Source organism: Peromyscus maniculatus, chromosome 1 (assembly GCF_049852395.1).
Source record: "Peromyscus maniculatus bairdii isolate BWxNUB_F1_BW_parent chromosome 1, HU_Pman_BW_mat_3.1, whole genome shotgun sequence".
NCBI lineage: Eukaryota > Metazoa > Chordata > Mammalia > Rodentia > Cricetidae > Peromyscus > Peromyscus maniculatus.
The window spans coordinates 112,012,580-112,039,486 of record NC_134852.1 but is presented as its reverse complement, the minus strand read 5'-3'; the positions used below and the strand labels follow the sequence as shown (position 1 = coordinate 112,039,486).

General features: G+C 39.6%; 1 protein-coding gene and 1 pseudogene across 3 annotated transcripts in view; one reads left to right on the top strand and one right to left on the bottom strand.

The window, feature by feature from the left end:
- Positions 1-26,907, bottom strand: part of Fchsd2 (FCH and double SH3 domains 2) — a 246,047-nt gene that overhangs the window by 50,329 nt on the left and 168,811 nt on the right. The window lies entirely within an intron of this gene.
- Positions 1,466-1,880, top strand: LOC102917770 (small ribosomal subunit protein eS25 pseudogene; annotated as a pseudogene).

The following is a 26,907-nucleotide window of genomic DNA, read 5'->3' as shown; positions in this document are numbered from 1 at the left end:
AATATTATTTTTATATTATTTCCAAATAACTTTTGTTTTGGAGTTTCACTTTTACCTTGATTTCAACTTTGGTATCATCTGCTTCTAGTTCTCTGAGGATACACACAGGAGTAGAATTGTCTTTGGCCATATGGCAACTTTGTTTTCCACAGTGCTGTACCTTATCAACTAGCAATACATGAAGATTCTAATTTCTCTATATCCTTGCCATGACCTATTTTTTCATGTGTGTATTCTGCTTTGTATTTTTTAATGGTGTTGCTGTTGAGATTTTATTTATTAGTTTATGTGCATGAGTGTTTGCCTGAATGTATGTCTGAACATCATACCTGTACAGTGTTCATGGCAGTCAGAAGAGAATGTTAGATTGCCTTAGACTGTAGTTACAGATGGTTGTAAGCCACCATGTAGGAGCTAGGAACTGAACCCAGGTTCTCTGAAAGAACAGTCAGTGCTCTTAACCTCTAAGCCATCTCTCCAGCCCCCATGCTCTCTGTTTTAAATTATGACAGCCATTCTAGTGATGAGATGGTAAAGTCACCATGACTTTAAGTTTCATTTCTCTATTACCAATGATGCTGAGCATCCTTACATGTTTTACTCAAATCTTTGACCTTTTTTTTGAGACAAGGTCTCCTGTAGTACCACTTGAACACTTGAACTTGTTATGCAACTGGAAATGACCTTGAACTTAAAAAAAAAGCCATTTATTTACTTATTTATTTATCTAGAGAGAAGACACACCATGTGCCATGGTTTATGTGAGACAGTCAAAAGAAGACAATTCTGATTTTTCCTGCTAGTTTTCTGGGATCTGGGGATCAACTCCAGGTTGTCAGGCCTGCATACAAGTGCCTCTACCCACTGAACCATCTCATTGGCCCAACCTCAGCTTCTGACCCTTCTGCTTCCACCGGGGATTATGCAGTAAGGGGCACTGAACCCAGAGCTTTGTGACTGCTGGCCAAGTTCTCCACCAACTGAGCTATCTCTTCAGCCTCTGACTCATAATTTTTAGTTGGGGTATCTTTCTAATTTCAAGTTGCAAGAATTCTTTATATATTATAGATACTAGGGTTTTGAAAGATACATAATTTGAAAATATGTCCCCTCATTTTGTGGGCTGCCTTTTTACTTTTTCAAGCATCTTTTTGAAAGATACATTTTTAAGACAGTCAGTGGTGGCAAGTACCTTTAATCTCAGGTAGAGGCAGGCAGATATCTGAGTTCAAGGCCAGCCTGGTCTACAGAGTGGGTTCCAGGACAGCCAGGGCTAAATTTTGATATCACTAACATTGCTGGTTTTTCTTTTATTCCTTATATGTTAGTGTTATTTATAAGAATTGTCTATAGAAGTTTTATAGTTAGTTCCTTCAGTGTTTTGTGCTTGGCTACATCAAGCTTTTAATATAAAATTGACAAAACAACAACAACAACAACAACCCCACCAAACCCATTCCCAAAGCACTGAGTAGTAATGCTGAATTGTGAGTGGTTGTTGCCACTTTCCAAGCTTCATCATGTCACCCGAGGATGACCAGAAAGATGCCAGAAAGTTGGCCAAAAAAGACAAAGATCCAGTAGATAAGTCTGGTGGCAAGGCCAAAAAGAAGTGGTCCAAAGGTAAAGTTTGGGACAAGCTCAACAATCTAGTCCTGTTTGACAAAGCTACATACGACAAACTTTGTAAAGAAGTTCCTAACTATAAGCTCCAGTTGTGGTCTCCTAGGGACTGAAGATTCGTGGTTCCTTAGCCAGGGCAGCCCTTCAAGAGCTACTTAGTAAAGGACTTAGCAAGCTGGCTTCAAAGCAGAGCCCAAGTAATTTATACCAGAAACACAATGAGTGTAGATGGCCCAGCTTCTGGTAATGATGCATGAACAGGTTCAATCAACTGTACATTTGGAAAAATAAAACTTTATTTAAAAACAATAATGCCAAATTGTCCATCTTTCACCACTAGATGGCAGCGTTGAGTACTATAAACCCCAGCACTGCAAATGCCTTAAATATATTATCTTCATGTAGTTATGAACATTATCAGACACTATGGTGTGTTGAGTTGGGGAATAAAAAATTCTACCTTCAACCATAATTTTCATGAACTTGTTCTAAAAAAGATATATATCTTTCGATTCAGGCCCAGCGGCGGCCCACAGAGGTAGACGGGCCCAGCGGCGGCCCGCTGAGGTAAACGGGCCCGGCGGCAGCGGCCGACAGGGACATTCAGGCCCGGCAGCAGCCGGCAGAGACATTCAGGCCCAGCGGCGGCCCACAGAGGTAGACGGGCCCAGCGGCGGCCCGCTGAGGTAAACGGGCCCGGCGGCAGCGGCCGACAGGGACATTCAGCCCCGGCAGCAGCCGGCAGAGACATTCAGGCCCAGCGGCGGCCCATAGAGGTCGACAGGCCCGGCGGCAGAGACAAGCAGACGCAGGTAGGCCTGCAGAGGCGGCCCGCGGAGGTAGAAGGGCCCAGCAACAGCCCGCTGAGGTAGACGTGCCCAGCGGCGACAGCCTACAGGGATATTCAGGCCCGGAGGCAGCCGGCAGAGACATTCAGTCCCAGCGGCGGCCCACAGAGGTAGACAGGCCCGGCAGCAGAGAAAAGCAGACGCAGGTAGGCCTGCGGCAGGGGGCCCGTGGAGGTAGATGGGCCCAGCGGCGGCAGCCGACAGGGATATTCAGGCCCGGCGGCAGCCGGCAGAGATATTCAGGCCCAGCGGCGGTCCACAGAGGTAGACAGGCCCGGCGGCGAAGACAAGCAGACGCAGGTAGGCCTGTGGCGGCAGCCTGTGGAGGAAGACGGGCCCAGCGGCAGCCCGCTGAGGTAGACGTGCAGCGGCCGACAGGGACATTCAGGCCCGGTGGCGGCCCCCAGAGGCAGACAGACCCAGCGGCAGCTGACAGGGACATACAGGCCCGGCGGCAGACCGCAGAGGTAAACAGGCCCAGGGACGGAGACAAGCAGACACAGCTTGGAACAGGGACGCCCCTAACCCCAACATCTGGGGAAGAAGCTATCTCCGTGGGTCAGAACCAGAACGAATCTGAACACTCCGTCTGAGGACAACCCAGGGCCCAGCTGCTGATCCTGTGAAACCCAACAACTTGGAGGTGTTGGTGAGACTACCCTGCTCAGCTGAAACCCATCTGGGAGAGGATTCAGATGCCTACAGTTTAAAGTCTGAAGAAACAAGATCAGCTGAGGAGTTGACAAATGAACAAAAAGTGACCTGAGAACACAGAAGAAGGCGCTACCCAGACACCAAACCAGATCACCAGAATCATAAGTATATAATTCACTGATCGAAATCAGCTGCCCCTGAAGAAATAGCCCAAAAGCACCAATTTAACCAAGAACCCCTACTAAACCAAGACTAAAAATTAGAACAAGAGAAGCACTCTCAGACACAGACACCACCTGCACCTCACAGAGGAAGAGATGAGTAGGCGCCAGTGCAAAAATACAAGCAACAACATAAAGACCTATATGGCAACATCAGAACCTAGTGATTCTACACCTGCAAGACCTAAACATACCATGACAGAAGAAACAGAAGAAATCAACCCTAAAAATGACATTAAGAAGATGATAGAGGCCCTTAAAGAAGAAATAAAACATTCCCTCAATGAGGAAATAAAAACTTTCCTTAAAGAGGAATTGAAAAACTACCTTAAAGAGGAAATAAAAACTTTCCTTAAAGAGGAAATAAAAAACTCCCTTAAAGAGGAAATAAAAACTTCCCTTAAAGAGGAAATGAAAAACTCCATTAAAGAGGAAATAAAAAACTCCCTTAAAGAAATGGAAGAAAAAATGAACAAAAAATGGGAAGAAATCAAAGAAAGCCAAGAAAAAGCAATTAAACAGATGAAAGAAACATTCCAAGATCTGAAAAATGAATTTGAGACAATAAAGAAAACACATGCTGAGGGAATGCTGGAAATAGAAATCCTGACAAAACGAACAGGAACTACAGAAACAAGCATAACCAACCGATTGCAAGAGATGGAACAGAGAATCTCTGACACTGAAGACACGATAGAGAAAATAGATTCGTCAGTCAAAGAAAACAATAAAGACAAAAAAGTCCTAACACAAAACGTCCAGGAAATTTGGGACACCATGAAAAGACCAAACCTAAGAATAATAGGGATAGAAGAAGGAGAAGAATACCAACTCAAAGGCACAGAAAATATATTCAACAAAATCATAGAAGAAAACTTTCCTAACCTAAAGAAAAAAATACCTATGAAGATACAAGAAGCTTACAGAACACCGAATAGGCTGGATCCAAAAAAAAAGTCCCCTCGCCACATAATAATCAAAACACTAAACACACAGAATAAAGAAAAAATATTAAGAGCTGCAAAGGAAAAGGACCAAGTAACATATAAAGGCAAACCCATCAGAATAACACCAGACTACTCAATAGAGACTATGAAAGATAGAAGATCATGGACAAACCTCATGCAGACACTAAGAGACCATGGATGCCCACCCAGACTATTATACCCAGCAAAACTCTTAATCACCATAGGCGGAGTAAACAAAATATTCCAGGATAAAACCAGATTTAATCAATACCTGTCCACAAACCCAGCCCTACAGAAAGCACTAGAAGGGAAAATTCAACCCAAAGAAGCTAAACACATCCATGAAAAATCAAGCAATAGATAATCCTACACCAACATACACCACAGAAGGACAACACAACACAACCAAAAAAATAACAGGAATTAACAATCACTGGTCATTAATATCCATCAATATCAATGGTCTCAACTCACCTATAAAAAGACACAGGCTAACAGAATGGATTAGAAAACAGGACCCATCCATATGCTGCATACAAGAAACACACCTTAACTCCAAAGACAGACACTACCTCCGAGTAAAGGGCTGGGAAAAGGTTTTCCAAGCAAATGGACCTAAGAAACAAGCTGGTGTAGCTATCCTAATATCCAATAAAATAGACTTCAAACTAAAATCAATCAAAAGAGACCAGGATGGACATTACATATTCATCACAGGAAAAATCCACCAAGATGAAGTCTCAATTCTAAACATTTATGCTCCAAATACAAAAGCACCCACATTCATAAAAGAAACACTACTAAAGTTTAAAACGCACATCAAACCCCACACATTAGTAGTGGGAGATTTTAACACACCACTCTCACCAAAAGATAGATCTACCAGACTGAAACTTAACAAAGAAATAAAGGACCTAACAGATGTTATGACTCAAATGGACCTAATAGATATCTACAGAATATTCCATCCTAACACAAAAGAATATACCTTCTTCTCAGCACCCCATGGAACCTTCTCAAAAATTGACCACATGCTTGGACACAAAACAAATCTCAACAGATACAAAAAAATTGGAATAACCTCCTGTATTTTATCAGACCACCATGCCTTAAAGTTAGAACTCAATAACAACAAAAATTATAGAAAACCCACAAACTCATGGAAACTGAATAATACCCACCTGAAACATCAATGGGTCAAGGAAGAAATAAAGACAGAAATTAAAGAGTTCCTAGAATTCAATGAAAATGAAAGTACAACATACCCAAACTTATGGGACACTATGAAAGCAGTGCTAAGAGGAAAATTCATAGCTCTAAATGCACACATAAAGAAGATGGAGCAATCCCATACCAATGAATTAACAGCACAACTGAAAGCTCTAGAACAAAAAGAAACAAACTCACCCAGGAGAAATAGACGCCAGGAAATAATCAAATTGAGGGCTGAAATCAACGAAATAGAAAACAAGAGAACAATACAAAAAAATCAATGAAACAAAGAGTTGGTTCTTTGAAAAAATCAACAAGATAGACAAACCACTAGCCAAATTAACCAAAAGGCAAAGAGAGAACACCCAAATTCACAAAATCAGAAATGAAAAGGGAGACATAACAACAGACAATGAGGAAATCCAGAGAATCATCAGATCATACTTCAAAAACCTGTACTCCACAAAAATGGAAAACCAGGAAGAAATGGACAATTTTCTGGATAAATACCAAATACCAAAATTAAATCAAGACCAGATAAACCATTTAAATAGACCAATAACCCCTAAAGAAATAGAAAGTCATCAAAAGTCTCCCAACTAAAAAAAGCCCAGGACCAGATGGTTTCAGTGCAGAATTCTACCTGACTTTCAAAGAAGAACTAATACCAATCCTCTTCAAAGTGTTCCACACAATAGAAACAGAAGGAACACTACCAAACTCTTTTTATGAGGCTACAATTACCCTGATACCCAAACCACACAAAGATGCAACAAAGAAAGAGAACTACAGACCAATCTCCCTCATGAACATTGATGCAAAAATACTCAACAAAATATTGGCAAACCGAATCCAAGAATACATCAAAACAATCATCCATCACGACCAAGTAGGATTCATCCCAGGGATGCAAGGATGGTTCAACATACGGAAATCAGTCAATGTAATACACCATATAAACAAACTGAAAGAAAAAAACCACATGATCATCTCCCTAGATGCTGAAAAAGCCTTTGACAAAATCCAACACCCCTTCATGATAAAGGTCTTAGAAAGAATAGGAATACAAGGAACATTTCTAAACATAATAAAAGCAATTTATAGCAAGCCAACAGCAAACATCAAATTAAATGGAGAGAAACTCAAAGCGATACCACTAAATTCAGGAACAAGACAAGGCTGTCCACTCTCCCCATATTTATTCAATATAGTACTAGAAGTTCTAGCTAGAGCAATAAGACAACAAAAGGAGATCAAAGGGATACAAATTGGCAAGGAAGAAGTCAAACTTTCACTATTTGCAGATGATATGATAGTATACATAAGTGACCCCAAAAACTCTACCAGGGAACTTCTACAGCTGATAAACTCCTTCAGTAAAGTGGCAGGATACAAGATCAACTCAAAAAAATCAGTAGCCCTCCTATACACAAATGATAAAAGGGCTGAGAAAGAAGTCAGAGAAACATCACCCTTTACAATAGCCACAAATAATATAAAATACCTTGGGATAACACTAACTAAACAAGTGAAAGACCTCTTTGATAAGAACTTTAAATCTCTAAAGAAAGAAATTGAAGAAGATATCAGAAAATGGAAGGATCTCCCATGCTCATGGATAGGTAGGATTAACATAGTAAAAATGGCAATCTTACCAAAAGCAATCTACAGATTCAATGCAATCCTCATCAAAATCCCAACACAATTCTTCACAGACTTGGAAAGAAAAATACTCAACTTTATATGGAAAAACAAAAGACCCAGGATAGCTAAAAGAATCCTATACGATAAAGCAACCCTTGGAGGCATCACCATCCCGGACCTCAAACTCTACTATAGAGCTATAGTAATAAAAACAGCTTGGTACTGGTATAAAAACCGACATACGGACCAATGGAATCGAATTGAAGACCCTGACATTAATCCATGCACATATGAACACCTGGTTTTTGACAAAGGAGCCAAAACTATACAATGGAACAAAGAAAGTATCTTCAACAAATGGTGCTGGCATAACTGGATGTCAATATGTAAAAGATTACAAATAGATCCATATCTGTCACCATGCACAAAACTCAAGTCCAAGTGGATCAAAGACCTAAACATAAATCCAGTTACACTAAACTTAATAGAAAAGAAGATAGGAAGCACTCTTGAACGCATTGGCACTGGAGACCATTTCCTAAATAAAACACCGACAGCACAGACCCTGAGCACAACCATTAATAAATGGGACCTCTCAAAACTGAGAAGCTTTTGCAGGGCAAAAGACACAGTCAATAAGACAAAAAGACAGCCAACAGATTGGGAAAAGATCTTCACCAACCCCACATCTGACAGAGGATTGATCTCCACAATATATAAAGAACTCAAGAAACTAGACATCAAAGCACTGAACAGTCCAATTAAAAAATGGGCTAAAGAGCTAAACAGAGAATTCACAAAACAGGAACTACAAATGGCTGAAAGACATTTAAAGAAATGCTCAACATCCTTAATCATCAGAGAAATGCAAATCAAAACGACTCTGAGATACCACCTTACACCTGTTAGAATGGCTAAGATCAAAAACACCAATGACAACCAATGTTGGAGAGGATGTGGAGCAAAGGGAACACTCCTCCACTGTTGGTGGGAATGTAAATTTGTACAACCACTATGGAAATCAGTATGGCGGTTTCTCAGAAAATTAGGAATCAAACTACCTCAAGACCCAGCCATCCCACTCTTGGGCATATACCCAAAGAATGCTGACACATACCATAAAGATACATGCTCAGCTATGTTCATAGCAGCACTATTTGTAATAGCCAGAACCTGGAAACAACCTAGATGCCCATCAACGGAAGAATGGATGAAAAAAATGTGGTACATATACACAATGGAGTACTACTCAGCAGAGAAAAACAATGAAAGCATGAAATTTGCAGGCAAATGGATGGAACTAGAAAAAATTATCCTGAGTGAGGTAACCCAAACCCAGAAAGACAGTTATGGTATGTACTCACTCATTGGTGGATTCTAGATATAAAATGAACAATCAGACCACAACCCATAGAACCATAGAGGCTATATATATAGCATGGAGGTCCCTAGGACGACTGTGGCATATAATAAATTTCAGTTTTACTCAATTATTGAAAAAAAAATAGCCAAATGAATGGAAACACATGAACTATGAACCAAAGACTGAGGGGCTCCCAGCTGGATCAGGCCCTCTGAATAGGTGAGACAGTTGATTGGCTTTATCAGTTTGGGAGGCATCTAGGCAGTGGGACCAAGTCCTGTGCTCATTCCATGAGTTGGCTGTTTGAAACCAGGAACTTATGCAGGGACACTTGGCTCAGTCTGGGAGGAAGGGACTGGACCTCCCTGGACTGAGTCTACCAAGTCGATCACAGTCCTCGGGGGAGGACTTGTCCTGGAGGAGGTGGGAATGGAGGGTGGGCTGGGGGTAAGGGGAGGGCGTGGGAGGGGGGAGAATAGGGGAACCCATGGCTGATATGTAGAACTGAATGGTATTGTAAAATAAAAAATATATATCACAAAAAAAAGATATATATCTTTCAATATGAAGTTTTTAACTTAGAAATAATAATATTGTTTTCAAGAAACCACTCAAAACATTTTACTTATATACAACACACAGTAATATAGGTGTCATGAACAAGGAATGCATTTTAAAGCCAACTAAATTCCCATGTAGTCTGAATGATCTTGCTACTGAGTGTCAACTGTACTTAGGCACTATGCTAGATACATGAGTACGATTACTAGGAAGCAGGAAAGAAAAGAAATCAAAGCCTTTAAAAGTTAATTAATTGTAGCAGTGCTAGGGATCAAACCTTTGCACTTCATGCATGCAAACACACTTTAACACAAAACTACATTGCTAGCCTTCAAAGTCCTTTTGTTATTTCTTATCTGGTTTTAGCCAACAATTTCCTATATCCAGTTGTTTCTGTCAATCCTTTTCTTTCTTTTTTCTTTTTCTTTCTTTGCAAGATCCTCTTTTGTAGCCGTGGCTGGCCTGGAACTCACTATGAAGATTAAGCTGGCCCCAAACTCAGAGATCTGCCTGACTCTGTTTCTGGAGAACTTGAGTTAAAGGTATGTTACCATGCCTGGCCCTGCCAATCCATTTCACACTGTAGCTGGGAGGATATTTCTGAACTGCATACTTTATATGACTGTTCAACACTGTTCATTAGCTATGCATTACCTTCAGGAGAAAGTTTTGTTTGTTTTAAACTTTACCATCGACTGCATGATTTAGACTTGGCTTACGTCTGCCCGTTTTCCCTTTGCGGCCACAGTTTCCCTAAACTATGTGTCTTTTGGCTCTACCAGGACTACTCTTTTGCCTCTGAGTTGTCACACGTGCCTCTGGACCACTTCTTTTATTCATTATTCATCTGTAAGAACTTCTCTTGATCGCCATGAACTCTACATGTTTCTTATCATTTTATCTCATGGTATAACCTTGTGTTTATGACACTTGTCTGTCTTTCCTTTGATTCTTGAACAGGAGGAGCCAGGTCAGCCTGTTTAGCACTGAATCTTGAGTGTCAAGTATGGAGCCTGACATATTGGCATTTAGCAAATTATATGTTTGACAAACAATGTATTGGATCAGAATCTACAGGTTTAAAAATATGGATGAATCCACACTGATCCTCATGACCTAAAAGCTTGATGGTATAAACATTAGCAAAAGAGAAGCAACAGAGTTTACACATCATATAATAAAGTAGTTCCAAACTTAAAAAAAGTGTGTGTGTGTGTGTGTGTGTGTGTGCCAAATAAAACATATAAAACTTAGCCTTCCCTTTTCCTTCTATCATTACAAAATAATAACTGTAGTTCATATCAGTCACATTCCAAACTCTGTCTTTTAATTACATTATAAGAAAAACCTTGATTTCCATAGATAATTGAGTGTATAAAGTACTTTGCCTTCCTATATTTTTGTTTCTTTTCAACTAAACAGATCAAAAGCCTTATAGCAGATTGCTGAGACCCTTGTGCCTTGAGTCCTGGAACCGTGACTAGGGATAGTGAGGGAATGAAGAAAAGACAGACACACAGATACACATAGAAAAGCTGGGGTCAGGTGGGGTACCACTACTTGCTACTGTGGGCAACTCAGAACCTCAGTGTGTTTATTAGGGACAGGATGGAGGGAAGGGTTAGCTAGTCTTGGTAAGAGGTCTATATAGGCAGCAGCCTGAGGCTATAAACATTTGGGAGGAGGAAGCTTGTTACTGGTTTTCACACATACTAGTCACTTGCACTCAAGACTCCGGAGGAAAACTTTGCCATCTCTCATTAGCTTGGCCCAGATGGTAATATCAGCTTTGCCAATTCCCCATGGGTCCAAGGCCTTGGAGTCCTTGGCATAGCTGTGCTCATGTCAACAATACACATTCACTCAAGATTTCACACAACTAGGGGCTTCCTCTGTTTCTTATCATGAACAATTTTTATTTTAAACTCAATCAAGTGAATTCAAATGATGTGTATGTTTCATATAAATTTAAAGTAAGAACTATTTTTAAGATTTGTTTTTAATTATTTGTATTTATGAGTGCTCATGGAGACTAGAGTTATCAAATTCTTCCCTTGGAGCAAGACAATTGTAAGCAGCCTTAAGCAGGTGCTGAGAATTGAACTTGTGCCCTCTGTACCAGCAGTATATACCCTTATCCACTCTGTCATCACTCCATCCCTTAAAGTAAAAACTATTCAAGTGACAAATGAAAGAAGAATCACTCCTGCCTGACCCAGAAAGCCTCATTTCACTGCCTCCAAATCCCACCCTATAGCTAATCTCCAACAAAGAAAAGGCACCCCAAAGCCCTGTTCCACGTGCTTGGCAGCTGTGGCAGCTTCTCCCCTGAAGTTGCTAGCAGCCCAAGACCCTTCCTAAAGTGGTCAGCTTTTGACCATACTCGGGCACAAACCCAGCTTGTGGCAGACACATCATCACTCCTCACCTACAGGGTATATAAGCTCCTGCCCAATCTCTAGAACAGGAGGGCTCACCCAGGAGTTGCTTTGCTCGAATAAATATGTTCTTTTGCTTTTTCAATTTGGATTGATCTGGCTTACTGAGTCTGCAGAGAAATCTATTATTTCATTATAGAAAACCTATTATTTAATACAAAAATTTTAAAAGCTTTTAAAATTATTTTATACATATGAGTGTTTTGGCTGTATGTATGCATATGTACCATGTGCATGCCCAGCGCCCATGAAGATCAGAAGAGGGTGACAGAACTCCTGGGACTGAAATTACAGACAGTTGTAAGTCACCATGTGGGTGCTGGGACTTGATCCCAGGTCCTCTGCAAGTTCAACAAGTGCTCTTAACTGTTGAACCAACTCTTCAGCCCTTAATACAAGTACTGAAGAAAAGAATTCTGAAATATCCAAACTGAGGAACCATAAGGCCTTTAATCAGCACATTTGAATGGTTGGTTCAACAGCATTAAAACAACAAACTGAATTTGAATGCCTTCACGCAGCTGTCTCTTTGCAGCTAGCTACAGAATAAACGGAAATGTTTTTCTAGATATTCTTCCTGGCTTCTTTACTCAGCCTATCTTCACAATCTCTAAAATCACGAGTAGGGGTTCCAAGTTCATAAGGACAAGTATTCAAAATAGGATGGAAAAAAGGGGGCATCCTAAAGGCAACTTTAGAAACTTGGAATTCTAGGGTCCTCTACTAAATATCTACTTTACAGGAAAAGCATAAATTTCCTGGAACTGCTCAAAGTGGAAAATCATGATGAGCTAGGAATTAGGAGAAAAATACCATGTCATTTTTCTAAGCATTTGATGTAATTTCCCCTCAAGAGAGAACTTTAAACAGTGGCCTCCTTATTTAGATTCAGGAAGGTCAGATTCTATACTCAGCATTATGCTGAGATCTTCCTCCACACAGTTAGAAAAACAAACTCTCCTCTTTCTGAGAGCAGCGGGCATTTCTAAAATAGTGCTGGGTGAAAGTCAAGGAAACAAATATCACGATGATAAATATGAGCTGTCTTAAAGCTAAATCATGAAATCTTTAAGTCCTCTGCTGATTAAGGAAGAAGATACTGATTGCTAACTTGCTTTTATCTTTGTTAGAAGTCCCAAATTGTACCAGTAAAGAAAAAAATAGGTTTTTATAAATCTAAAGGAACCAAGGCAAGTCCTAGGCTGCATTTCTTAAGTGTTAATATCTTAACCCATGACTCAATTTGTCAATCAATATGAAGTAAAGGCCGGGCAGTGGTGATGCACGCCTTTAATCCCAGCACTCAGGAGGTAGAGCCAGGCAGATCTCTGTGAGTTCAAGGCCAGCCTGGTCTACAGAGCAAGATCCAGGACAGGCACCAAAGCTACACAGAGAAACCCTGTTTCAAAAAACGAAAAATAAAAAATAAATAAACAAAAAAAAAGAAGTAAAATTAGAAACACCTTATCTAGGGGCTGGAGAGATGGCTCAGAGGTTAAGAGTACTGACTGCTCTTCTAGAGGTCCTGAGTTCAATTCTCAGCAACCACATGGTGGCTCACAACATCTGTAATGAGATCTGGTGCCTTTGCCTGGTGTGCAGGCATACTTGCAGGCAGAATGTTGTATACATAATAAATAAATATTAGGAAAAAAAAGAAACAGCTTATCTAGTTTTATACTTGGTCATTTTACGTAAAAGCTCTGAGTTACTTTAGGTTCTGTAAAAAGGAAGCAAACAAAATACTTTTGTCTGAATTACAAAGCATAGCAAGGGAAGTCTTTCTGCTTTTCTAAAGTTTGTGGCATCCAATCAAGTACTGGCATGAAGAGAAATCAGGCTGAAAGAGGTTTGCAAACTACTATGGCCATCTGCTTGTGAGTGTGCTGCACTTCTGGAAGACTTAAGTTGCAGGGCTACTGCAGTATGAGCCAAGAGCAAGTCTCCAACCACATACACTTGCATTCAAATCCCATTTCCACCACTTCCTAGCAATATCATTCCAATATAAAATGAAATAATAAGCCGGGTGGCGGTGGTGGCGTGCGCCATTAATCCCAGCACTCGGGAGACAGAAGCAGACGGATCTCTGTGAGTTCGAGGCCCGCGTGGGCTGTAGAGTGAGTTCCAGAAAAGGTGCAAAGCTACCCAGAGAAAGCCTCTATCAAAAAACTAAAAAAAAAAAAAAAGAAAGAAAGAAAAAAAAAAGCTTCTCATGGAGTCTGTTAAAAGGTATTTTTACCAGCACTCAAGAGGTGGATCTCTGTGAGTTTGAGGCCAGCCTGGTCTACATACTGAGTTCTAGGACAGCCAGGGGTACACAGAAAACCTGTCTTGAAAAACCAAAAAAGGAAGAGGTATTTTTATGCATCATTTTAATTACATTGTTTCTTTCACAATGCTTTTTAGGAATGATGTTTGTAGCATGAGTCTGGAGGTTAAAAGTAGCATTTTATTTCAAAACAATATGGTTTAGATTAATACAGCACAAAATATACAACAGCTCCTGTATCGCTCCATTTTTCTCCCCACTCTGGCAAGCAATTACTGCCGTGCAAAAATATCTCTATGTTATAAAACATTACAGTGTTTTAAAAGTATTATTTTATGCACTGACTTCTTTTTGATTTCTGAAACAAGTTTCATGTAATCAAGGCTGGTCTCGAACATGGTATGCAACTGAGGCTAGACTTGGACTTAAATTTCCTCCCCTCTCCCTTTTTTTTTTCCTAAGACAGTTTCTCTATGTAGTCCTATCTATTATAGGACTTACTCTGTAGATAGGCTGGCCTTGAACTCACAAAGATCCAGCTACCTCTGCCTCCCCAGTACTAGGAATAAAGGCATGTACCACCACTGCCAGGCTGGGGACTTCTTTTTCTTTTTTGTTTTTCAGGACAGGGTTTCTCTGTGTAGCTGTGGAGCCTGTTCTGAAACTCACCCTGTAAACTAGGCTAGTTTCAGACTTACAAAGATCTACCAGCCTCTGCCTCCCGAGTGCTGGGATTAAAGGTATTTGTCACCACTGCCTGGCAACCTTTTTTTTTTTTTAACTTAAAAATATTCTCTTTATCTATCTATCTATCTATCTATCTATCTATCTATCTATCTATCTATCTATCTATCTATTATTGTGGGTGCACATACTATAATGTACATATGAAGGTCAATAATCAACTTGCAGCAGTTGGTTTTCTCATCATGTGGGTTCTGAGGTCATCAACGTTGGCTGCAAGGCCCTTGCCCACTGAGCCATCTCACTGGCCCAACATTCTTTATTGACTCCTTTCCTCCTGTGTATGGGCCACCTATTCATGCTTCTTTTCAAGTCTCAAAACCTTTTTGTTAAAAACTGAACATTTAAATACCAGATTTCTGCTTAACAAGCAAACTACCTCAGTAGCCAAGAGGAGCTCTTTCTTAGCAGTGCTCCTGCTCACCCCAAGGAAGTAAAGACCTGGCCATTGCTGCATATTTGGAAGCATACATTACAGAGGCCTGATAGAGAACTACTTTTAGGCAGCAGTTCAGATCTGCAGCTGTCTAAACTAGATAAACCTAACACATAGAACTGATACAAAAAGAATTCATGACATTCTAATTTGATCAGAAAATTCTCATATTTATTTTTTTGGCTGTATTATCCAAATGCTGCACTTTGTATGTATTTTTGACACTAAGGTACTGAAATATCAGAAATTATTTAGCATGAAGAATATAAAACTATGTTCATAAAGCAGTATTACAGATGTTGGTAATCTGAATGTTCTTTACAGTGACATATTATGGCAGAATTAAAACAAATTTCATAAGACATATGAGACACTAATGGAAAGGAAATAGTCTGCTTCTTTTACATATTTTCTTTGCTTTCTTCCCAGACTACTAGTGGTGGTACCAAATATGGTCTGATCCTTTTCAGCTCCATAGCAGCTTCTGATAGGAACAATTTTAGGTAAATATACTCATATATGACAGCCAGATTTCTTCATGCCTGCCTTATCTATGTAATCTGTAGTACTATGAAAAGGAGGGGCTGTGACTCTTAATGATAAGGTAACGAGGACTATGGGGGTCCAGCCCCTCGATAGTCCCCTCCCAGGGTCCGCAGAAGGCTCTATCAACCAGCAGAGAATCTTTAGGGTCGGTAAATCAGTCTACGCACTCAGAGTTCTTTGATCCATTCGCTTTAATTCCTCTGGCATAACATCCTTTATACACAGCTTCAGTTCTGTTCTCATGTCTAGCTCCTTTCTTGCCTGATTTCTCTCTATATTTATCTACTGTCCCCTCTAGGTTCTATCTTAATTCCTTCATCTAGTTCTGTCCCTTTTAGGTTCTCATCTATCTAGTTCTTTCCCCTATCAGCTCCTCTCTCGTCCCCTTCTCTCTCATCTGGCTCTTCCTCATCTTGTTCTTCCCCATCTTGCTCTTCCTCATCTTCCATCTCGTTCCTCTAGTCCTCTCTTTTAGCCCTTCAATCTAGTTCTTCCCCATCTCAGTTTGTTCCTCTCAAGTTCTTACCCATCTAGTTCTTCCATTCTCTTCTCTCTTCCTCAGTGCCCTGGAAGTCCCGGTATATAAAAGGGAGGGTCCCAGCTAAATTGTGTAAGGCTATTATTTAACGTCCACCTCTCCTAGGCGGTGTCCTCTTGTGAATTTACTGTAAGTCAGGAGACTTGTACGTGTGCTGCTATCACTTGTTAGTCCTTGGAAGTTGGGCGTCCACCTGGGTGGTGTATCCTGTAGTCCTTGAAAGTGGCCAAGGGAGATATCTGATTTCAGAGAAAGCCTTTCTCTGAGGCTGTTCTCCAAATTACCTGGAATGTGTATGTCCAGAGAGTGCTCAGTCTACACTGTTAGTCCTTCTTAGGGAAAAGTCAATTGGGAAAGCTATGAAGGCACACATGATTTTCATAACAGAATACAGCTGATATATAACAAGCCAAGTAACACCAAAAACTCCTTGGGATTTGGCTTCCTCTGGAGGAATTCCATGATCCCTCCAGGTAGTGACTTTGCCATAACCAGCTGAGTTCTTATGATATATTCCTGCGGCCCGCAACAATAAAATAATTATATTCAAGAGCTCAAATAAAATATTTCTTGAGAACTTGTTCTGTGTTAAGAACTATGTTAAGGTTTGAGATTGGGTTTGTATGTGTGTTTTCAATACATAACTGTGAGAAATTAACCAAGCACTGGAAATAAGCCTAAAACAAGATAAATTTAATTACATAGGGTGACAGAAGAGAGGCCTCTAGACAAACATGGATGTTTAAAATTATTTTTCTGGAGAAAATGATGCCTGAGTGTGCTTAGTACAGTTCTGCATCCCTAATCCAAGTAGTATCTATAATGCAAATGCTATGGTCTGAATATGAAATGTCTCTACAGTCTGTGTGTTGAATGTTTGGTCTCCAGCGAATGACACTACCTTAGGAGCTGGAGAGAAGTTTGGGAGGAAGGGCCTAGCTGAAGGAAGTAGGCCGGAAAACAGTCTTTGGCAGGTTCTACCTGGTTCTGGGTCTCTTCCACTTTCTCTGCTTCCTGGTCCCTACGCTGTGAATTGCTGTGCTTCATCATGTCCTCTCCATAGAGATGAAACGACAGCTCTGAAACCATGATCCAAAATATATCTTTCTTCCCCTTTGAAGTTTTTTGTATCTAGTATTTTTATCATACTGAAAAGAAAGTCTGATCAACACAAAACCTCAAAAACATTTAAATCTGAAGCTATTCTGCTCTATGATTCTCAAAAAGCTGTGTATTTTTTAAAAATTTACATTTCTAGATTAGGGATGCTCAACCATAAAAATGTTCTAAAATATGAAAAACTCTCAAAGCCTGGAGCTGGTCCTCAGTACTCCAGGTAAGAGATTCGGAACCTGTAATGTCTTGTTTTGCTGGCTGTAGATACACCCTAACACTTGCAGCAGAGAATACAAGGTACATGGCATCATGTTTGGTTCTTTCCAAGCCTGTTACTGATGCTTACCCTCCTAAGCATCTATCATAAGCTCTTCCTGTCTATATCTTGGAAACTTTCTCACTTCTTCAAGCTATGTCATTATGTGGCTTATATTATGTTAGGTACCACAGAAAATACAAAATATGGAAAAATATCTAAGGTAGTTAAATACAAAGTGTTAATACAAATTATAGAATGAAGTGAGGATGAATACTGCAAATAAATAGTAAGGGAAATAAAACTAATCTTGGCTTTATTTATTTATTTATTTATTTATTTATTTATTTATTTATAGTGTCTTGAGCAAAGATTCAAGTGTTGCATGAATTGAGATAAAAAGAGAGCATCCCAGGTAAAGAAAATATACCCCAGTATCCTCGATGACATAATTTAGTCATCTGAAGTGAAACAAGAATACAGAAGGTAGAGCTAAAGAAGTAAAATGGGTTTGGAATATGGAAGATTTACAATTCCAAGATTTGTATTGGAATTCGGGTGTTAGCCGAGTACAGGCTGGCAAGGCTATCCTTAGAAGTCTAAGCAACCTGACATGGCTTGAAGAAGTGAGAAAGTAGAAAGACACAAACACGATGCCATGTACCTTGTACTCAACAAGTGTCAAAGTGTGCCCTTAGCCAGCAAAACAAGTTGCAGACTTACAAGACATTCTCTGCTAGAGTGGAAGAAGGGCAAAGAGGTCATAGCATCCTATTAGCTGGAGCAATTTAGGAATCTTCAAGCAGGTGAAGGGGAGACTCTACAGGTTTATCATCAAAGGGTCACCTTTCACACACATTCTACCCAAAGAACATGGGAAGGAGTTATGTGTTCAGTCATTCAAGATTGCACTAAACATCATTTTTATTCACAAAATGCTTCAGCTCTTAATGACTAAAGTCAGTAGTTATTAAAGTTAGAATTAAGACTGATTTCATTATTGTTTTGATATTCCCCCACCCTAGTAAATCAATTTAGGTTTTTAAATAGCCTTTGAATTATCATCTATAGTAATTTTAAAAAATTGAGAGGTCTTACTTTGTAGCCAAGGCTAGCCCACTACTCACTACGCAGCACAGGCTACTTTTTAAACTCACAACAGTCCTCCTGTTTCAGCCTCCTTAGTACTGGAATTATAGGGGTGAATCATCACAATGAAGAAAATTATTTCTATAAACCATTTCTTTAAAAAATATAATAAGCTTAGAGCCACCAAAGTTTTTGGTCTTTATATATAATAAAAACTGACTCTGGCCAGTGATAGCACACACCTTTGATCCCAGCACTTTGGAGGCAGAGGCAAACAGATCTGTGAGTTGGAGGCCAGTCTGGTCTACAGAGCAACTCAGGACAGGCAGGGCTACACAGAGAAACCCTTTCCTGAAAAACCAAAAACAACAAAAACAAACAAACAAAAAAAATAAAAACTGACTCTGACTCTGAGCTACTGAGCTGATAAAGTAGGTAATTTTCAAAGGGCAATACTGTAGCCAAATTATACTTTTTTGATAGTTATTCAGAATTGTGAACCTTTCAAATAGAAAAGAGTCTGTGAAAAAAGAATTTGGCTTTCCCTACTGTAAACAGAAGTCTACACTGAAGTCAATTCCAATAACACTTCTGCTGAACCAAGCAATATTTAAGCTTTTTTTTTTTTTAAGACATTTAAGAAGAAAGGTCAAGAAACCAAGGTCCATTCCCTAGCAGCCCAACCTGCCCCTCATTATTAGATCATGTTTCAATAGCTTTCTAAGAAATGGCCCTAAAATTATTAAGTTTGACTTCCTTAAAGTTTCAAGTATCTACAATTATCACTCCATTTCTTCTGAAGGGTTTGCAGACTTATTCAGATACTAAAATTTGACTAATGAAAAGTGATGGAGAGATGGAGAGATCTAGACCCCGATTCTATGATATTTAACTTTTATTTCTAAATGAGTCCTTTTTGCTTTCAACTCATAAAGGGTCAGAGTTGTTTTAACACAAAAATAAAAATGTTCATTTTAATAGCAAACAAAAAAATAAATAGCAAATCTTAAGACAAGTTCAGGGGCTGAAGAGATGGCTTAATGGTTTAGAACACAGCTGCTCCTCTTCCAGAGGACTTAGGTTTGACTTCCAGCACCCACATGGTGGCTCACAACTGGCTATAACTCTAGCCCCAAAGGATGTGACACCCTCTTCTGGCCTTCACAAGCATTGCATGCACACATCATACATGCAGGCAGAAAACACACACATAAAAGTAAAAAATTTTAAAAAGGATAGTTCAAGAAAAGGATGGTAGTGAACACTTATAATGCAAACATTTGGAGGAGGCAAAGGGAGGAAGATCACTATAACAGGAAGAGAAAGAAAAAGTCTACATTCATCTAAATTGTCCATAATTTATATTTATTTCATTAGAAAACACAAGGACGGTTTTTGTTTGTTTTTAAAGTTTGGTGTTTTTTTTTGTTTTGTTTTGTTTTTTTTCTTTTGGTGTGGTGTTTTGTTTGTTTGAGACAGTCTCTTACTATGTAGCCTTGACTGGCTCTAGACCTAGCTGGCCTCAAATTCATAGTGATCTGTCTGCCTCTGCCTCCCAAGTGCTGGGATTAGAGGTGTGCGCCATCATGCCAGGCTTGAAACACGGTTGACACAGGTGCAGTGACAGGCATTTACACATACTGCTTTGAGAAGTGTGAACTGATAGTGTCTTCCAGCAGTCAACTGGTCAGTTTACAAGTAAAGAATTAACAATGTTTTTGACCAGGAAATTCATTTCTTAAAGTTACCTTTTAAAAAATTACTAATGCGGGCTGGAGAGATGGCTCAGAGGTTAAGAGCACTGGCTGTTCTTCCAGAGGTCCTGAGTTCAATTCCCAGCAACCACATGGTGCCTCACAACCATCTGTAATGAGATCTGGCGCCCTCTTCTGGCACCAGACATACATGCAGACAAAAAAAAAGATTTAAAAAGAAAATTACTAACAAAGTGTATGAGAGACTAGGAGTTAGACCCCCTGGCAGGCAGACAGATAGAGAGAGGGGCCATGGCTAAGTAATAAAGGTGGTGAATTTCCAAGATGGTCAGATTTTTTCTCATCCTCTTGACTTGGGACAAAAGCCTAACAGCTTAAAACAAAGGCTTGCAGACCCTCTGCTGATGGACTGGCGCAACAAGTTCATGGCATGCTCAGGATATCCACACATCAGTTATGAGACAATCAACCATCCTAGCTTTCTTCAAACTGACCAACTCTAAGTTAGGGAGGAAGCTCCCAAAAGGCTTTATAGCCACCAGCACTCCAGTAGAGACTGGTCCTCTGCTTTGCAGAGGGTCTTTTCTCTGTGTGTTTCCTCACTCCTGACTGCCGATTCTTGTCTTCATGTTTGAGATTTCTAAGCTGCACTGGTTGCACTTCAGATTCTTCCTGACTTTTAATTCTTTAACTGGCAGAGAAAACAAAGCTGATCAAGACTCCTAGACTGCATCATGTACAAGATTTCTAGAAAAGGATGTTCACCACAAACTTATAAAAGCAGAAAGGGCTAAGAAAATTTGTGGTTATCAAGAAAAGATACTTAAAATCTTTTTGGAGACAGGGTCTTGTGCATCCATGGCTAGTTTGGAACTCACTATGTAGACCATGATGGCCTTGAACTTAGAGCAATGCTCCTGTCTCTGCCTGTGGAGTGCTGTGCAACACCATCCCTGACTGAAAATAGTATTTTCAAGTATGTTTAAAGTCAGAAATAACTCAGAGCACTTAAGAGAAGAAGTGATGTTATTTTTGAAATAATATATGAAATACACATCTAGAAAGAAAGAACTCACCAAAGTGACAATGGTTACTGAACTTCCACAGAGTGGGATTTACTTTGATTTTATGTTTTGGCTTTTTTTTCCCCTGTACTTCAAAAATTTTCTTTTGGTGATCAAATGGAAATCTATCTCTTAAAAATAAAATAAAAAGGATATTGCTTTTTATTTTGTTATAAAATGTTATGCCATCTCATATTATTCATTTTTTTTTATTCCAACTACATTAGTGAGTGAGAAAGACCAGCCAGAAATAAAAGACACTACTGAAGTGGGGGGAGGGGGGAGAGAAGGACTGAGAAAAAGGGAGTGGTGGCAAACGGTGCTGTAAGGGAAAGAGTAATAAGGGTAAAGGACAACAAAGGCGCTGCTACTAACCCTGCTGAGACTGGCTTCATTGACGGTGGAAGTGGAAGCCAGTCTGTAACAGAATGAATGGTGGGGGAACAGAGGGCCAAGACAAGTAAGCACAGAATGTCATCGTAGAAGCAAACACACTGGAAAGGAAGGTATCGCAAGTATACATAAATGTTACACCTCCCAAAAAACAGACACAAGAAGGCAACCAAGGACTCAAGAAACAAAGAGGTCATTCTATGAAAATATTTCTATAAAATACTCTATTCTCTAAAAATAGTTCTAACAGGAATGTTAGACTCCAAACTCATTTTTAGGATTAGCATTATTTTGAAACAATCCAAATTACAAAGAAGGAAATTAACAATGAGTTTAACTTCAAGTAGCAGAAGCTAGATGGTGGTGGCCTATGCCTTTAATCCCAGCACGCGGGAGGCAGAAGCAGGTAGATCTCTGCAGAGCGAGATCCAGGACAGACACCAAAACTACACAGAGAAATCCTGTCTTGAAAAAACAAAAACAAACAACAACACACACACACACACAAACACACACACACACACACACACACACACACACACACACGGTATAAAAAAGAAAACTCATGTGCTCTTCCTAAAAATGCCAGACAAAAACCCCTACCAAAATCCAGAATACAAGCTCCCATTACCAATTTTCTCTGCAATACTGGGGTAAGTGGTAGCTTCTTAAGCCTGACAAAGAGCTGTCTTCTTCTTTTTTTTTTTCAATCAAATGAAGGTTTTATTATAGCTTGATCAAAGGTACAGCCCATCATGGCAGGGAAGTCATGGCAACAGGAGCCTAAGGCAGCTGGTCACATTGCAACCACAGTCAGGAAGCGGAGAGCAATGAATGCTGGTAAAGGGTTGTCTTCTAAAGTAAATATACACTTAAAAGCTTTCAAGTTTTGGTATTAAATTAGATCTTGTTGTAGCGGCGGTATGACTAAATGTAACATTTAGGAAAAAAGAAATGAAGTATAAAAATTAGTAATAAAAATGATAGGTATAGTGATGTATGCCTTTAGTACTAGCACTCAAGAAGCAGAGCAGGCAGATCATTGTTGAGTTAGAAATTAGCTAAGAGTCGTAAGACTCTCAAAAAATTAGTAATTTATCAGCTGACGTCTATATACACTAAAAACTGAAGAGACTTCATAAATCCTTGGACCTAGAAAAAAGTCAAATTTAGTGGAGATGTTAACTAAAAAAAGGAGTACAAAAAATATAGAAATGACCAAAAATTTAAAAATACAACAGACAGATTGAACAGTCTACAAGGCTAGTAACTCCTAGAAGCAGTGAGTTACTAAGCAAAGTTCCCTGTGCCAGGTATGGGATACCTCTGTAAAGGTATTGGTCAGAAAGGTCACAGAGGTCCCTAACAGAGCAGAGGCTCTTGTCAGTCTTCTTGGTTGCCCCAAAGAACTAGAGGCTAAGACCTTATTGTTGAAGATACCGAATATTTTGGTTTCAAGACAGGGAAAGCAAGCTGGAACTGAGCTAAAAATAGAAACTTCCTTCGTACTTGCTAACTACTGGAAGGTACAATGTAGGCAGCTGGAGGAGAAAAAGCATCAGCAATCTTACCTAGCTGTGAACCCTATGAACTACAAAACCAACCTGCCAGGTAAGATAGGCACAGCAGCATGAGAGTGTCATGATGGCTATTAGGGCAGCTAAGTACCATCTAATGGGATTCCAGGCCCACTCCACAGGAGGAATGCATACTATTGAGGTTTAGCCAAATTGATGTAGAGTCAAACTAACTTCTAAGAATCTGTCTATACCTACTGACAACAGCTACTCTTAACCTTATCCAAAGAAGCCTATCTCAGCAGGGATGATGGTGAATGTAGAGACTCATGGCTGCCCAAGACACTGAGAATAAGTGATGGCTGAGGGCCCAGCCCTAAATGAGACATTTATACCACTTCCTCTAAGACTGAGAGAACACCACAGAAGATAGTGAGAAGAATGCAAAAATTGGAACACAGGAAGAAGAGCTGTGAAATGCCATTCTCTGAGCATAACACAATCACTGCAATCATGAAATCAGAGAAGCTATGGGTACTTGTGCTGGGACTACTTAAAACTGCCTGTCAACAATCAGTTATGGCTAGGGAAAGAACTCGTGGGGTTCTTCCTCTAATTCCTGGACTACTGATAGATTCTGGAAAAGGGGCATCAGTATCTTCAGTTGTACACCCACTGTTAAGCCCACCAGACTCACCCTTGGTCACAGAGATGGCCCTGGTTAAACTTAGTGGGTCATAAAACAAGGCAAATAGGCAGGCATGTAAGAAAGTGATGCAGAAAGGAGGGAGTCAAACAGTAGTGGGCGGGTAAAAAAAGAGAATAGAGATTGGGAATAATCAGTATATATCATACACACGTATGAAATTATCCAAGAACAAACTGAAATAATAAAAAAATTAACAGAACTAAGAATTCAGGAAGAAACCATTATATCTTCTTGTTACAAGATTTCAAAGGAGCCAAGGAAATTCAATGGGAAGAGAATTAAGTATTTAGAAAACAGTGCTGGGATGATGGATAAAATAATCATATACAAGAAACAAATCAACAAAACCTAAGTTAGACTGTTAACTCACGTCAAATATAAAATGCAAGCAGACATAAATATAAGAGCTAAAACTATAAAACTTCTAGAGGGAATATCAGAGAAGTTCTATGATCTCAGAAAAAGTTAACATTTCTCTCAGATATGATACCCGTGGGAGACCACAGAGGCTTTCTAGTGTGACCTTACTCAGGGTCAGAGAATCTAAGCTTGCTTTGCCCAGCAGAGCTGTATAATGGGATAATTTGGCCATTGGCATGGTTACCAGGTGTTTTGAAGGTTCTACACTTGGCTGTACATTGTGCTTTGATCTTGAAAGGGGGAGGTCTTTTGCCTAACCCCTTGGCATTGTATAAAAAGCCCTTTGGAATAAACCTCAAGGCAACTGGGTATTGACCCAAGGCCCTCCCAAAGCAATCCTGTGTCTCTTGTCATCTCTGTCTATATGTCTATCTAATACTTCCTCATTCCTTTCTCCTCCCCACAAGAACCAATCCTTCAACAGGTTGGAGCGGAACTCCCAGATACCTAAACCATAACACCAATAAACAAATTAGATTACAGAAAAACTGTACACTTCAAAACATATAACTTAAAAATAAGAATCTGGCACCTGGAGGATGGCTCAGTAGTTAAGAGCATGGCTGATTTTGCAGAGGACCCAGGTTTGAATCCCAGCACCAATATGGTGGCTTACAACCATTTGAACTCCAGTTTCAGGGAATCAGACTCCCTCTTCTGGCCTTGCAGGCCACTCACTGCATGCACATGGTGCACTTATGTATATGCAGGCAAAATACTCATACATAAAATAAAAATAGATAAAACCATAAAAATAAGAATCTACAGCCTGGGTGAAATGCTTGCAAACAGAGTTTCTGAAAAAGAACTTTTGTTTAGAATATATAAGATCATAGCTGGCCATGGGGTGCACACCTTTAATACCAGAACTTGGGAGGCAGAGGCAGGTGGATCTCTGAGTTTGAGGCTAGTGTAGTGTACAGAGTGAGTTCCAGAACAGCCAGGGCTACACAGACAAGTAAATACATAGGACTTGAAATAAGTAAATAAGAAAATATAAAAGGAAAGAAAAAATAGAAAACATAAGCTCATAATTCAGTAAGAGACACAACATAATTTTAAAAATTGACGAAGGATCTATGTAAATGCTTCACCAACATGACATGTTGCTAAGCCCCTGAATGGATCCAACATCATTAATCATTAGAAGGATGCACATTAAAACAGCACTGAGGGCTGGGGATATAACACAGGGGTAGTGCATTTGCTTCACATGCATAGGGCCTTAGGATTTTTTCCAAGCTTTGTTAAAAAAAAAAAAAATGAAAGCAAGTACTTAAGAGATTGCTCATCAGGTAAAGGCACCTGCTGGCAAGCCTGATGTCTTGAGTTGGACACTTGGGATCCATGGAGTTAAAAACCTACTCCCATAGGTTGTCTTCTGGCCTCCACATTCATTACCTAACACACACACACACACACACACACACACACACACACACACACACACACACACACAATGTAAAAACAAAACAAGAAAACCAAACCAAACCAAACCACAATGAAACACCACAGCAAGAATGGCTATGACCCAAAGGCAGCAAACAGTAAATATTGGTAAATTAAAAAATAGTTTTCAGTTTCTTAAAAAAGTTATTCAAAAATGCACCATAATTCAACAAGCCCTCTCCTACATACCATGTATCTATCCACAACATACACAGATATTTGTAGAAAATTATTCATAATAGCCAAACTCCAGAAAAAAAACCCTTATATCTTTCAACTGAGAAGCCAATAAAAAAAATTGCAAAAATAATTACAGTACTATCCAGCAACCAAAGGTGAACTACATGCTACAATATGAAGAAGGCTTAAAAAAAAGTGCTAACTGAAAGAAGTCAGACACAATCACAGTATCTGATTCCATTCACATAAATGTCCACAGAAGGTGAATCCACAGACAGCAAGCAGACTAGACCAGAGGGTAGGAGCAAGGACTAACTGTACACAGCTACAAGGAAACTTTTGGGGTGGTGGAAAAGGGTGTATAAATATTTATTTTCTAAGAAAATCACTGAATTCTGTACTCATAAAGGATGAATTCTGTGGTATCAAGATTAAGAAAGCTGGAGCTGAGGAGACGGCTCAGTGGTTATGAGTCATTGTTGTACTTGCAGAAGACCTGGGTTTGATTTCCAGCACCCACATGAAGTAAAAAATAAATAACTCTTTTAAAAAAGATTAAGAAAGCTGCTTTTAAAAAAATAATAATATTGTAGCCGGGCAGTGGTGGTGCACGCCTTTAATCCCAGCACTTGGGAGGCAGAGCCAGGCGGATCTCTGTGAGTTCGAGGCCAGCCTGGTCTACAAAGTGAGTTCCAGGAAAGGCGCAAAGCTACACAGAGAAACCCTGTCTCGAGAAAAAAAGAAAAAAAAAAAAGAAAGAAAGAAACAAAAATCAAAAAACCTAATATTGTATCAGTAGTGTTTATAAAAAATATAAACAAATAAGATATAATGCAAGGAAAATCATTCAAAACTAGTAAAAACAAAGGAGAAGAAAAAAGTAATTTCCCAGTATAGGGATGAAAATTTAAACATTACTGGAAGGATTTAA